The 14,917-nt window shown below is 44.9% G+C and overlaps 1 long non-coding RNA gene across 2 annotated transcripts; it reads right to left on the bottom strand.

Annotated features, from left to right (window-relative positions):
• Window positions 1-357: 357 nt before the first annotated feature.
• LOC125644968 (uncharacterized) lies at window positions 358-14,864 on the bottom strand. Of its 2 annotated transcripts, XR_012664269.1 has the most exons (4): window positions 14,407-14,864; window positions 4,314-4,460; window positions 3,324-3,562; window positions 358-3,225 (listed from the first exon to the last, which is right to left on the bottom strand). It is a non-coding gene; the product is annotated as an uncharacterized LOC125644968 (long non-coding RNA). The 2 variants fall into 2 exon arrangements; XR_007359155.2 differs by having other exon boundaries at window positions 358-3,562.
• Between the last annotated feature and the right edge of the window lie 53 nt (window positions 14,865-14,917).

Genomic DNA, 14,917 nt, shown 5'->3' with positions numbered 1-14,917 from the left:
ACACCACCACCTTAGAGGGGTCCTTTCACAGGTGGGTGCATGTGCCCCCCCCCCCCGGATTGTCTACCCCACAGCCTGCCCCTTTTGTTGGGTGCTTTCAGGGGAGGGAATTGTTGGTGACACTCGGGCGTGGTGCCAGGTAACTCGAGGGGGTGGAAGACCACGAGAGTCGAGGAAGCCCCCCCGCTCTGGGCCCAGGCAAGCTTGAACACTTCCCTCCCCTGAAGCTAATGAGAAAACAATTGTGATTGGTTGCTGTGTTACAAACTAAAAACAGCAGCATACGCAATGTGTAAGTGTGTTATGCAAATAAAAAAAACCCATCTTTTGCTTAAAAAAAAATTACTCAAACCAAACTGCAGTCTTGAAAGATAACTTTAATAGACTCTTTGGAATATTATAACTGAAAAATGAAGACTCTGTTCAATTAGTGTTCTTTATTTCTGTGCTCAAATATATTGACTTAATGTGTATTCCCCGTTTGCAGGTTTGTTAATAAATATGAGTATTACTGGTCCTTTTAAAAAAAAGGAAACACACAAAACTACTCTCCTATAGCCACTGGCCTGACCCTGTCACAACTGTTTAAAGAGAAGAAATGGGGCTTCAAGTTTTCATTAGGATTGAATCTCATTTTGTCGTCTTCGGGTTTCCACTAATCTCTCCAGGGCACTCTGCATTTTGGTTCTGTCTTCCTGTGTATTTGCTATCCTGTCACTGTCTGAAAGTTTGATCAACAGTTGAATTTACATCAAAGACACCCCACACAGAAAAACAGCTGCACAGGCTGTGAAGCAGGGATGGCTTGAGTTTAGCTGGTCAAGCAAACCAAAACAGCAGCTGGAAACCTGAAGAGAAACTTTAACTGAGCTCCAACTAGCAGCAAGAGTCACAGCTTGAAGACTGACAGATGCTTCATTGTTGTGACAGAAGCAGCGTAGGCGATTACAGCTTGAGACCCACTGTGGTAGTGGATTCAGCAAAATTATCCACCTGGGATATCTGTGCTAACCACCTGCATGCCTGTGCAAGATGTAGCTTTTGTCTGGCTGTATACTTCTGTAGCACTAAGGATTAGAGGTAGACTCAAAGCAAACACCTGGATCAAAACATGCCCGAAGGTGAGCTGTGGAGTTCAGGTCTGGGTCTATCTTATAACCGGATGATCTAAACACCCTCAAACTTCAGGGGAATTGTATGCCAGTCTGAACATTGTGGCTCAGGTCATTTATTTATTTATTAATTAAATAAAAGGCATGGCCCTAGGTGTGCACATGGCAATGCTGCAAAGAGGTCGAAAAGTGTGCTACCGTGTTGATCACTGCCACACCCTGCTGCTAATTTATAGCAATGGGACACCCGCTCCTGAAACCAAGGCAGACCTGTGGGTTAGTTTTTCACTGTGGGGCTTAAACAATCTGTATTTAACAAGAAGAAAGGGGTACAGCCTGTGTCAGGGCAAATTATACTCTGAAGTGTTGGCTGCTGTTACAGCTCAGTTGCTGAGGTTTGCTTACCTGAGATAGATAAAATGTGCTTAGGGACCAATCCTGCTCTCCTTGAAGACAGTGGCTAAACTCAGGTGGTCTTAAGACGCTCTCAGGTTGGGCCTATTTAAGGGAATTCTCAATTCCTTCAGTGGATGAAACCCAAAATTGTTTTGCCTCATGATGCCTGGTGGAGATGGAGTGAGAGGGAGGGAGGAGCAGCAAAACTTGAGCAATACATAAAGTATTAATAAACCTGATGACAGCTCCTAGATTGTGGAATGGGGATCCTTTACTGTAAATAAGGCCCAGCACTGAACCTTAAGCATGTTTGTTTAAGTTTCATTGGCTTCACTCGAACTTTGAGTCTGTGCTCAAAGTTTGAGCATGTACTTTTATGCTTTGAAGAACAGAGCTTGGACTGCTCACATGCTTGAGAGCTGTCCTGAATCAGGGCTTAAGTTCCTACACTTTCTCCCCCTGCCCCAGTCCTTGTACATTCAAAAAATTGAGCACACATTCAAAAATAATCCTACCGTTCTGCCACTACATCTACATGGTTAATACCTCAAGGCCATTGTGTTTGTTCCCCGCCCCAAGACCTGACTTTCAACTCTAGTTTTAGGAGGGGTGTTCACAGTCAATCACTTCTACTTTCAGAAAACCTACATTGTTGCATCTATGCTATATGTGAATAGCTCTAGAAAAAGAAACTAAGCTTGTACAATAAAACCTATTTAATATTTGCTTTATAAGAATAAGCATTTTAATACAAATTAGTTAGCATACTTGAAAAACCTTACTCACCTGACTAGCTCCTGCTTATCAGTTGCCCTGTTCATGTTAACAGGGGAATAAGATTTGTCCTACTGACTGCAGTACAAAGAAATGATTGAAACATAAATAGGTGATATTTGCATAACATTCAGTAGTTAAATTCACTATTTGATGAAAAACACTATTTGCCTTCAACATTCTTCTGTAGTTAAATTCACTATTTGATGAAAAACACTATTTGCCTTCAACATTCTTTTGTTCCCGTTTGAATCAGACATTTGGTGGAAAATGGAGAACAGGATTGACAGAAAAAAACCCCCCAAACATTGTAAATTTCACTCTCCCATCACAACATGAATATAAATGGAAAACTAGCCTACTAAAAGTATTTTTTGATGGACAGCTTCCATATGAGAAAAATAGGAAGAAGGATTCAACCGTGGAGGCACTTATGAGAAATCAAATAATTGGTCAGGCTGGATACCTGGTGACTTGCAACACACAAACAGAGCTGAAATCGCTGCTGTAATGAACAGTCTGATTCTGTAATGTAGCAAGAGCTCCTGTGAAGTGTTAAGCACCTTTGACCCACTTCTATGGAAGGCTGAGAGTGTTCGGTACATTACAGGACTGGGCCCTACTTGGACTGTGTGGTTAATGTCAGAGTACTGGGATGAGATACTTGCTTACTCAGCTGGAGCTTACATTCCCAAGAGATAAACCGGGTGTATTGGATTGTTGCCTGAAAGGATGCTGAATGCTTTGGGCTATGAGATTTAAATGAAATATACAGTATATTTAGACTCCACTGAGTAAAATCTGAGTGGGCAGCTTACAAGAGTCTAATATTACTGTTTAATACCACCTAACCTGGGATGAAACAACGCCCAATCTGTGTATGCATTTAATGCCACAGCAATCTTGATTATACTTTGTTCAAAATGTTCCCTGTTCATGATTCCTGAAATACAAGCAGAGAATTTGATTTTAGACATTCAGAGGCAGTGTATGAACAGAACAGTGTTTCATCTTATGCAGCAGCACCGTGCTATACTATACCTTCAAAAACCACTAAAAAACGGTTGGTTCTCTTTGATGCTGTGCTTCATGGGTGGCACTTTAGTGGCCATTCAGCCTGCACATCACAATATGCAGCAATGGACAAATAAAGGACGCGATGCTAGGCAGAAGAGGTTTGCAAGTTTATCACTGAAACTTAGAGTAGGACACCTCTCTCCTTCTGCACCAACACACTCTTTGCTGCAATCATCTTTCTTCCTTGGCATCTCTGGCTGTGCCTGTGAAGGGAAGCAGACACACTCCATTAGGATGCTGAACAGTGAATTTCTATATATGTGTTCTCAGCTTTAAGTTAATATAATGGGCTGTGGTGTCAAAACTTTTGCTGAGGTATTGTGAGCAGCCACCTCTTCCAACTTGCTCTACAAACACAGCGCACATAGTGTAGAGAGTCCAAACTCTTCCTCTTTCTGGGGTATAGTTTTATTAACAAAAAAGAAACATGAACAAAGTTCAGTTCAGTCTTAGCGCCTCTTAGGACAACTCAGCCCACACTCTAGATCCTCTCTCCTCAGAGCACATAGCATGGTCATACTGGATCAGACTTATGATCCATCTAGCTCAGTATCCTGTCTTCAGAGAGACGCCAGTGCCAAATGCTTCAGAGGGAAGGAACAGAACAGGGCAATTTTGAGTAATCCATCCCATTGTCGAGTTCCAGCTTCTGGCAGTTGAAGGTTTAGGGACACCTGGAGCATGGGATAGTATCCTTGACTATCTTGGCTAAGAGCCATTCATGGACCTATCCTCCTTGAACTTACCTAAATTCTTTTTTGAACCCAGTCATATTTTTGGCCTTCAGCATTTCCCTTGGGGCAAGTTCCACAGGTTGACTGTGTGTTAGGTGAAGTATTTCCTTTTGTTTCACTTAAGGCCTCTGCCTATTAATGTCATTGGGTGATCCCTGGTTCTTGTGTTAAGCTACTCCCACCTCCCTTTCACCCCCATGGGGGTGTATGAGCCACCTACCTCCATGAGTCAGTAGAGCCCAGGAAACCCACTCTCAGCAGGATCAACGTCTTCTAACGGTTTCAGGTGACCACTGCTTGTTACACGTCTCTCTCCATGCTCCCATCCATGCGTTCAGGGCACTGATTTCAGAGTGGGCTGAGAGACCTGGATTAAAACAAAGCTGCATCACATAGGCCTTATTGCTTACCATTCTTCTCCACGGTAGCACTAATTCCCTCTTACCTAGTTAGAGGCAAAGGCAGGAATTGTGAATGAGTGATATTGCTGCCAAGCCAACTTACCACACAGCATCGTACAAATGGAAACAATCTCAAGTTTGTACTGTACCCACCAGTAAACTCCTAAGTGCACGTCTTACTAGCTCATTGCTTAATAGATGGACAAAGTGGGACACAATCTGGAAGATCGCCAATTGCAACCCAATTGCCACAGGATTGTAAGTCCAAGAGGGGCTTTCCCCTCTTCCACTGTTGGAGACCTAAGGGCTTGATCCAGCTCCCAGGATTAAAGTCAATGGCAAGACTCCCATGGGCTTTAATGAAAGCAGGATCCCTACACTCCTGGCCTCTCTTCATTTTTCTTCCTTCTCTGAAAACTCTTGTTGGAACTGTTCCTTTTTATGTGCTGCCCCCAGGACAACATAGCTTTTCGGGGAATGGGAGTGTGGAGGGGCAGGGCACAGACCACTAAAAAGTGTGCCCCCCCCCCCCCCCCCAAAAAAAATAAAAACAAAAAGGAGAGTGCAGAAGGGTGCCAGCGGAGAGCTCCATAGGTATCTCCCTGCCACCCACTGCAACAGGGGTTCTAGCCCAACATGGCTGGGGTCCTTCAGGTATATTGATATGTTGCAGAATAGAGTATCTTACCCTTTGAGAAGGGATTGAGCCAAAAAGTTTGGGTCTGGATTCTAACTTTCCCACAGTTGGGGTGGGGGAGTAGGGGTTATGGGGTTCAGGATTCCATTTCAAGCCTATCATTTTGACAGGTCTGAGCGGTGAAGTTCTGATTTGGACAGGAGTTTGGGTCTGAACTTCCCAAAGGTCAGGGATAAGTTTGGATTTCAATCCCTGCCTCAGGTCCATTTTTCAGGATCGGGGGCATTTGGTCACAGCCCCTGTAATCTAGATTTATTCTAAACCCCTGTTTTCAATCACTCGTAACTTTCTGAGGTGTATAAATTTGGTGGAATACATTTTCTGTGTGTGATCTCAGCCCAGATGTGACTTTTTTTCAAACTTTGAATAAATAGTTATGATTTCTTTTAAGCAAGAAGCGAGTGGGGCAGAAAAAAACAATTTTTCCCCTTTAAAAAAAATTCTTATGACCTTTTAATTTGAACAACGCTGCAGCCAAACTGGGTGAAATTTGAAAGTTAATTGCCTTTGATTTGACTGACTTGTAAGTATTTGAATATTACATACTGAGCATGCCCAGAAGGTATTTTACTCAAGCTCATGAAAAGTGTGCAGCTATGGAAGGAAACCCTCTATATGGCTGGGTTAGCCAAGTGCTCTTGACTCTTGAGTCCTCAAAATGGCTGCAAACAGGCCATGATTTTCAAATATTGTGGAAGAACTAGAATCTGGTAAGAAGATCCTCTTCCTTCCACTGCATTCACCACCAGAATATCCCAAGGGAATGTGCACAGAGCTAGGAAGCCCTACATTCCATTTCCACCTCTTCCCTAGAAGGACTTTGGTAGTTCTTTGCATTTCATTAACCAGGCTACTCTGTGTCAGTATATTACAGGTAGTGTAAAGGAGGTGGAGGTGAACAGCTAAGGGTCAGCGTAGCGAGGCAATGACTCACCAGTACGGCACTCCTGCTGGTCATCCTGGGAATTAGCTCTTCCAGCCCATAGCTCCCTCTGCAGGCTGGTGTCTCACCTGCTGCTGGCCCCCATGTCCCTCCTGGACCCTGGTGCCCCTTACCTCAGGGTTCTGCTCTCTGCAGTACCCCCACAGTTTCTGGGTCTCCCCTCCACAGGGAACCCCCAACCCTCTATCCCCACCTTGCCTCAGTGGGGACTGCCAGTCATCATCTAGCCCCCCCCCCTCACTGGGGCAGACTACAGTCTGCAATGGCCACTCATCACAGGCAAGGGGAGGGTAGGACCAGCTGCCTCTGTCTATTCCCAGGCTGCCCCCCTGCAGCCCTAGTACCTTTCTGGGCCTTTACCAAGGCCTGCAGCCTGGGGGTTTACCAGGCTGGAGCTACCTGTGGTACCTCATTTTCAGGCAGCTAGCCCTTCCCACTCCAGGACTAGAATGAAACTCCTCTAACTCCTGGCCCCCAACCCTCTTATAAGGGCCAGCTGGGCCCTAATTAAGCCGGCCACACCCTAGCTTGGCTGCTTTTAACCCCTTTTTCCCAGCTGCAGACCACCCCACGACAGTCAGCCTTTCAAAGAGCACCGCATCCACATTTGGGGGCAGATTTTCCAAAGAGCACAGCCCACTGGGTGCTGCAAGTGTTGCAGTGTGTAGGAATAGGGTAGTATTCCTTTAAATAGTTTGTGAGCCAACTGTTTTAAAGAGCTCCTGCCTTGTTCCTGCATGCTACAAGTGTCACCAGGGGAGCTCCTGCATGCTGTGCTCTTTGAAAATCTGGTCCCAGTGGATGTATCCAAAGTCAGTTCAATGAGTGGCTGAGCAGGGAGAGAGCCTTGAGCTCTGGTGAGGTAGAACCCTCTATTCCAGGGGTTCTCTCAGTCTTTTACCGCTGAGTCCCCCTCCAACATGCTATAAAAACTCCGTGGCACAGCTGGGCCCCAACAGCTGCTTTTCCGCATGTAAAAGCCACGGTCGGTGTTAGGGACTAGCAAGGCGAGCAATTGCCTGCAGCCATATGCCATAGGGCAGAGGTTCTCAGACTGATAGTTCCCTCTAAGGTGCGTGCCTGAGCAGCCGCACACGAGAGAATAAAGGGCCACTCACCTCATCAGTGGAACCGTGCAGGGGGTGGCTTCACTAATTAGGTGCCTGGACCCTGGAGAAATCACACGTGTAAGGTGAGGTGGTGGCCTTGGGGGGAAAGAGGGGGTAGTGGGGTGAGAAGAGGGGTTGGGGGGAATTTGGGATATGCAGGGCTGCAGTGGCCAGAGAAATAGGTGACTTTCCCCAGCTCCAGGGCTGCGGCTGCTGGGGAGAGACCCCCCCCCCCCACTCCTTCCCAGCCCCAGCTTGGGGGCTGCTGCGACAGAGGACAGAGAGAGACTCCCCCGCTCCTTCCCAGCTCCAGCTTGGGGGGGCTACCGTGACGAGGGAGACATGCCCCTCCTTCCCAGCCCTAGCTTGGGGGTTGCCACTACAGGGAAGAGAGGGAGAGACTCCCAGTTCGGGGGCTGCTGCAACAGGGGAAAAAGGGAGAGATCCCCCTCCTTCCCAGCCCCAGCTCACGGGCTGCTGCAGTGGGGGAGAGAGGGCACATCCATCGCATTAGAATGGTAAGACTACTGATATTAAATATGAATTGTATGCTTCTATTTGTAGAACAAAAAAAGTTAATTATTAAGGGTTTTTTTACATAGCGCTTTTATCCAAAGCGCTTTACAATAGTTAGCTAACGGTGCAAACAACATTTGGAAAGATCATTTAGGGGTCTGCCAAGACCCTGAGCAATTATCAAGTGGTCTGCGAAAAAAAAAAGTTTGAGAACCACTGCCATAGAGAGTACCACAAAGCTACATTGCTCAGGCTTCGACTTTAACCTCAGAGGTGGGGCTTGGGTGCCCGGGCTGCAGTCTCATGCAACAGGGCTTTGGTTTTCTGGGCAGGCAGGGAGGGATAGCTCAGTGGTTTGAGCATTGGCCTGCTAAACCCAGGGTTGTGAGTTTAATCCTTGAGGGGGCTACTTAGGGATCTGGGGCAAAAATTGGGGATTGGTCCTGCTTTGAGTAGGGGGTTGGACTAGATGACCTCCTGAGGTCCCTTCCAACCCTGATATTCTAGGATTTCTGCCCTGGGCCCTAGCAAGTCTAATGCCAGTCATGCTTGACAGACCCCCTGAAACCTGCTCACGGCCCCTCCAGGGATGTCCCAGACCTCTGGTTGAGAACCACTGCTCTATTCTATTCTGACTCTTTTGTATCAAGTTTATCGCTATGATCTTATCCACCCAACCGCAGTGCTTTTCATTGAAAGCTTAAATTCTGTAGCAAATGAGACATAGGGCCCCCAGACTAACCCTGGAAAGGGTCCCACAATGAATTTTTCAGTCCCTGTGATAAAGTTATCCTTGGTAAAATAAATGAGTTCAGAGTCTGGTTTTATTTTTCCAGTCTCAAAGCAGAAACTGTTTCCAATTTATCTGATCTCTTGGGCTCAGAGCTAGAGCTGAAAAACCGGTTCCTAATGCGGGATTGAACCATTTAGTTTACTGTGGTGTTGCTATAACTTAATTTTTCACTGTTCCTTTTTACCAGGCAGCAAATGATTGTCTACTCTGTGTTGTGAGAGCTGTAGTAATGCAGATACTCACCACACAATGGCATATGTCTCAGGTCACACATGAGACACATGGTCAAATCACTTTCTAGTCCATAAATCCTTTAGGCTTCTCTGTTTATGGAGACAGACCCATGATCCTTTCCCCCCATCTCTCAGACAGAGACACTCAGCAGTCCCAAGGTCTTGCCTGTATTAGCAACGTTGACACCTGCCTGCCTTATCACACCAAATAGACACATGAACATTGATAATTAACAGTACCTGGCTTCAGGATGGAAAAATGGCAGATTACTTGTTCATGGGCATCTAAACTTAATTTGGCTGTATGACAAGAAAACAGGTTTTTCCAGTTTTCAAGCTTTCACTTCATCTTCCGAGTAATTGAAATACAGGTGCTGCTGTAATTGTCTAAAGGCCTCTCTGCATTCTGCTGGCTCCGTTTGTACTACTGTCCCCTGGGCTTTTAATTTTTATTCTCTTACTTTCAACGTGCCTGCCTGACTCTCAGTTGGGATCATATCTTTAGCTTTGTCTTCCGTTTAGTATAAGTTATGTTGCCACCAGTCTGAGACTGTAAGCTGCAACAGAGAGTATATGATAACTTATTTCAAATTTAAGCAAAAATCCCTATACCTAAATATTATGGATAATGGCTATGTGACATGAAATCTAGACCTGATCATTCAGGCAAGTGCTCATCCTCCACTAGCACGGAGTGCTGCTGAGTGCTCACTGTGAATGCATTCAGAAATACATTTTGGTCCCAGTTCACCTTTTAAAAGAGCAGAGATGTAGACAGCAGGCCAACTGGGCCATTCAGTCTTACTGCTTTGCTACACAGGTGTGGGTTTGTTTTGATTACGTTCACTGTGGCAAACCCGCATTCTCCCACTGCCGCACTAGAGGACCATGAGAAGGGTAAGAGAAGTTGATCCTGAAAGGCAGGTGGCCTGCCGGTGAAACATGTGCATGCTGATGTGGATTTGATGGTATTAAGAGTAATTTTAAATGCAACCACACTCCTTTTCCTCTTCTCTCAATATGTATGAAGTGGTTCAGCCCATTATGGCAGAGGGACAATTTTTTTTTTAAAATCACTAGGCCAATACACATAGTCAAAGCATTGAAACCACCAAGAGCAGCCACCCGCATGTGAATCTGGTATCCAGATGCTAGGGCCAATGGCAAGACTTTTCTGTGGATTTGCCTTTGCCTCTGAAGTCCCAGTTAGCGTGACTAAGCTGAACGCACTGAAGTGCTGGAGCAGCTCTGGCCAGCCAGTTCACTTACAAACAGACCAATTCCCTATGTTCCAACAGACATTACACAGCCTACTCTGGCTTGGCTGGAAAGTGACACTGAAGCTGCATTTCTTGCAATGGTTACTGCCTTTGAACTACCTGGCAGTCACTGAAAAACCTAAATGCAACTTCTCCCCTCCCCACTCAGCGCAGATCTCTGATCAGAGCATGAACAGGCCACGTGCTCTAAGGAGGCTCAGGCTGGCTCTGCACTGCATTTCTGATTCCACTCCCTTTTTCTCCCAAGACTCTGTTTGTGTGCCTGATATCTGCTAGCTCGCCCTTCTTCTCTTGCCTAAGGAAGCTCAGTTCCCTTTGGCCCACTTTGTGGCACTGTCCCCACTGAAAGACAGTTCAGCTGGGCTATGGCTGATGGCAATGACCCTGCCTCCCCAGCCCTGTGTGCCAGGCAGCAACACTTAGACTTGCCTTTTCCCTTGTCCTAAGCAATAAGATTTTTTTGCCCTAGTCTCCCTGGCTTGCACCTCTATCCCAACCCTTGGCCACCCTCAAAGGGACATAAAGGTGTAGGGATACCCGAGGCCAGGCTGCTGGCTTGCCGTGCGGGCCCTCAGACAGAATATGCAACTCATGTACTGTATACAGGGCTCAGATTTTATATACTACACCCTGTGACTAAACATGTGCTCCTCTAGCCTCACTGTTGCTCGTGTGATGATGGACTCATCCCCATGAGCATGAATTCTCCAGGGCAATCTGTCCCTCCTCTGTGCCATACTCAAGAGAGCATCAGGATGCATCAGCACCACCTAGTGGTGAAAATCACATTGAATGCTTTTCTGGGGGGAGATGCAGGGTAGGAATATGCAACTGCCAGATTGAATCCTTTTTGCAATATCTGTCCTTAGTTTAGCTGTCAAACATCTGCATGCAGTACAGGGTATTTCAGATAGCGTGCAGTGGAAGGTGAAGTCCAGAAGAAGAAATCCAGAGAAGGGAGCAATAAGGAGAAAAGGAACGTGGTGGTGGAAGATGAAGAGAAAACACAGAAGAAAGGTCTTCATCCCAGACACCAGTCCCCATAACAAAGGAGTCCTGCAGGGAGATTCTTTGGGAGGAGAGGCCTGTGGTCAGTATAAATAGTAACAGTTCAAAGTCTGGCCAGTGAGAGCTCTTTCTTGGAAAATCACAGAAAAGCAGCCCTGATACAGTCTGTATAATGGCCTGGAATAGGGGCTAGGATTCTGAGGTCAGAAAACTGATTGTACATCATGTCAAGTGAAAAATAATATTGTAATAGCCTGACTATTCACTTACATTGCTCTGAATTGAACAACCATGTGTCATTGGCCCTATAATGCTAACAGCTAATGGAGATTCTCTTTTAACCCAAGAGATAGGGTCCTCTGCATTAGGGATGGAAGATTTAAGTTTCATCCCTGCTGCCATCACCATGAACTTTCACGAGTCCACGATCTGCAGCAAAATGACAACCATGAAATTCTAGGTAGCCATGGAAATGTTACAATGCTTTATTTTATATAATACTTTTAGTCCCAAAGCTCACTACAACTTACATATGCACAGTTCCACTGCATTGCCACCACCTTTTGGGTGAAAGGTAGCACAACAGTAGCAGAGGATAAATTTTGCTCAAGGACATCAGGGGAGAATTCCACCCTTAAAAATGTGCCATGGGATCTTTAATGTTCAAAGAGACCAGAGAGGACCCTGGTTTACAAGGGCTTATGATAAACATCCACACACAGGACACTGCTCAGTACTTAAATTTCATACCTCACAAGAAAGAAAGTTTTAGTTGACTCTTCTGGGATTTAGATTTTCAGTTGCAGGGAGTGTCAGCATTTGAGCCCTGAGGCTTAAACAGCTAACCCATCCCTTCCAAATTAAATCAGATCCTAAGAGTGGACCAGGCTGGATGAACAGGGAAGGAAGGAGAGGTTTATGGGGCAGTTGGAACAATATATTCTACACGAGGACTAGATCAAGACTACTCCCTTTGTATAACTTTGGGTGGAGCTTATTGTGGCATTGCAATAGATTTGCAATCAGAAAACAATCCAAATGGTTTTAAAAGTACCAGTCCCCTCAGAAACCAATCTCAGTTTTTGAAAGGAAGTCAGATTGAAAATACTATACCTATAGCTTTATATAAAGATTTTTTTGTATACAAACTGTACTGAAAAATGCTTTTCAGAGTTAAAGAATGCAATGACAGTTAAATAATAACAGGATTACAGAAGGACAGAGAATTAGAGCAGGCAAAGAATAAGGAGATTATTATTTATTGTGTGATGACTACATCAGTGGATCTATACGGCTGTTTTCCTGAGATATGATGTCTGAAAACACCCACCTCCAACATGCTGTATAGTCATATTAGCATTGACAAGACATCCTACAATCACACTGTTTATATAGCTATAACATACTGACAATATCAGTATGACTGATTAGTCTATTGAATAGAAACAGTTTCATATATATATATATATTGAAACACTGCCATGAAAGAAAATTCCATTTTGGGATTCTGGAAATAAGTGACTGAGGGTCTCATCTTGTAATCTGTAATGTCACTAAAACCCCTTGATGTATTTCTTTTTACTATAGTTACTTATTTATCATACTGTCTTTATACAGCTTCAGCTAAACATCTTAAGAAATACATATTACTAATGTAAATATCAATCTGTTAATAATTTTACATTTTTATTTAGGGCCATAGGTACCGATTTTCAGGGCAACAGATCCTGGAGTGGCAATATACATATAGCACTAAGGAGATTCAACCACTTCTAGGATGGAGGGTGTTAACTAGGTGGGTAACCATAAGGGCATGGAATTTTGGACAAGGACACTGGGGCAAACCTCAGCTCTAACAAAATGTGCCATACTGTATTAATAATGCCTGTCTGTGCTAACACCTAAGTTACACTGAAATGAGGAATGGTAAATCCCCTTCCCCTTACTTCCCCAGTGAATGCAATTGCAGTGTAAGCTTATTGTAAACTCTGCAGATAAGGAGTGAGGGGAAAACCGCCACTGTATTGTCTTGAAGTAAACTCTCCTAACACTGAGCATGCTGGGAAAATATGCACCATGATATTGTTTAGGGTGTGATCACAAGCAATAGCACTTTCAGATCAACTTCTGTTCAGTATGGGTTGGGCTGCACTGCAGCCTGGGTAGTTTTCCAATGCTTTCTATGGAAGCTGGAGTCTACCCTTATTAAGGGCTAGATTACCTGTGCCCTGCAGGGGGGAGAAGCAGGGTTCAAGAGCCTGTCCCAACCCTCACTTCCTTGCAGCTGTGTGCAGAGCTCTGACACAATCCCAATTATTGGCCTCAGTAAGAGGGAATGGAGGGGAACACAGCCCTAACCACTCCGCTGCACTGGCTAGCCTTGCAGGGTGCTTACTATGCCTGCTGCCCACAGAATTTTGGTGGTACTGTGTTTGTGTTGTTTGGCACAATGTTGTGTGTGTATCTCCACTGATGATGTGCACACCCTGCCACTACCAGCTGCTTCTAGATAGCCCAATGTTGCCCTAAAACAGTACTTGAGAGATCACTATTAAATCTGTGTAAGATGCAGCAGATATTAAATGAATACCATCAGATTAAATCATATATTTAAAAAATAAAACAAATATCCTCACCTGTATTACTAACAACACCTCAGAGAATTAAAAGTGAAAGAATTATAAAAATCTAATTTGCCTTTCACCAGTGGTTTTTTTAACTTTGTATTTCTATCAATTTAGAATAATGAAAACAAAGCAAACCTAAAAAAGAGATGTATGTAAGCTTGAAAGCTTGTCTCTCTCTCACCAACAGAGGTTGGTCCAATAAAATATATTATCTACCCTATCTTGTTTCCAGAAAACAAACCAGTCAATTTCATTTCACTTGCCAGCCACTATTCTCTTTGCATTCAAACCATTCTAAAGATTCTCTTGGACCATGGCACCTTACAAGGAAACCAACTGGCTGATTAGGGCTACATTGGAGGCACTTGGAGATAAATCCCTCTAGTTCACACTCACCTCATTGTGATATTAAAACATTATCACCTAGCAAGGGCAATTAACATAAGTGGCCATACTGGGCCAGACTAATGGTCTATCTCGCCCAGCATCCTGTGTCTCCGACAGTAATCAGGGCCAGATACTTCAGAGGGAATGAACAGAACAGGGCAATTATCAAGTGATCCATCTCATGTCCAGTCCCAACTTCTGACAGTTGGAGGTTTAGAGACATCTGGAACATGGGGTTGCGCCCTGGCAACACCACCATAACCACTTTCCCTTCCCCTCTATCTGCCAGTCTGTACGCTGACTGGGGTAGAAATCCTACCTTCTTGTTGCTTTACAGAGCAGATAAATCCATGGTGCGGTGGGCGTTGCCAAAAAGCAAATAACCTCCTAATGCTTCACCAAGCTGCAGCGTGGGGGTTGCAATCCCTGCAAGGAAATATTTGTTTATTAAGCAATTTCAATGGGACGTTCTCGGGAGACATTTCTACTGGTCTTAGATTTTGTAGGAACTTTAAAAGGCTGATCTATGGCTCTAGAGTCCAAAATGTTTGTCCAAAGCTGACTGACAGATTAGTCCCTTACTGCCCGGGAGGGGTGGGGTGTTTTCAGGGGTCCCTCCAAACTGAACTCGTTTGCTAGCTTCAGTCGTGGAAACGACACTCAGAAGAGAGAGGGAGTGAGTTGTCTGTGTGCATTTCCTTTGCTTCTTAAGGCGCTTTGCTCTGAAGATTTCCTAGGGCCGAAGTTTAAACTTCTCTCTTTCGCTTGCTTCCAGAAAACCTCTGCAACCAAACAGCACCCCCCTGCGCCGCCACCCCCTCCCCAGGCAG

This window comes from Caretta caretta, chromosome 11, assembly GCF_965140235.1.
Source record: "Caretta caretta isolate rCarCar2 chromosome 11, rCarCar1.hap1, whole genome shotgun sequence".
NCBI lineage: Eukaryota > Metazoa > Chordata > Testudines > Cheloniidae > Caretta > Caretta caretta.
This window is presented reverse-complemented; position numbering and strand designations above follow the sequence as displayed.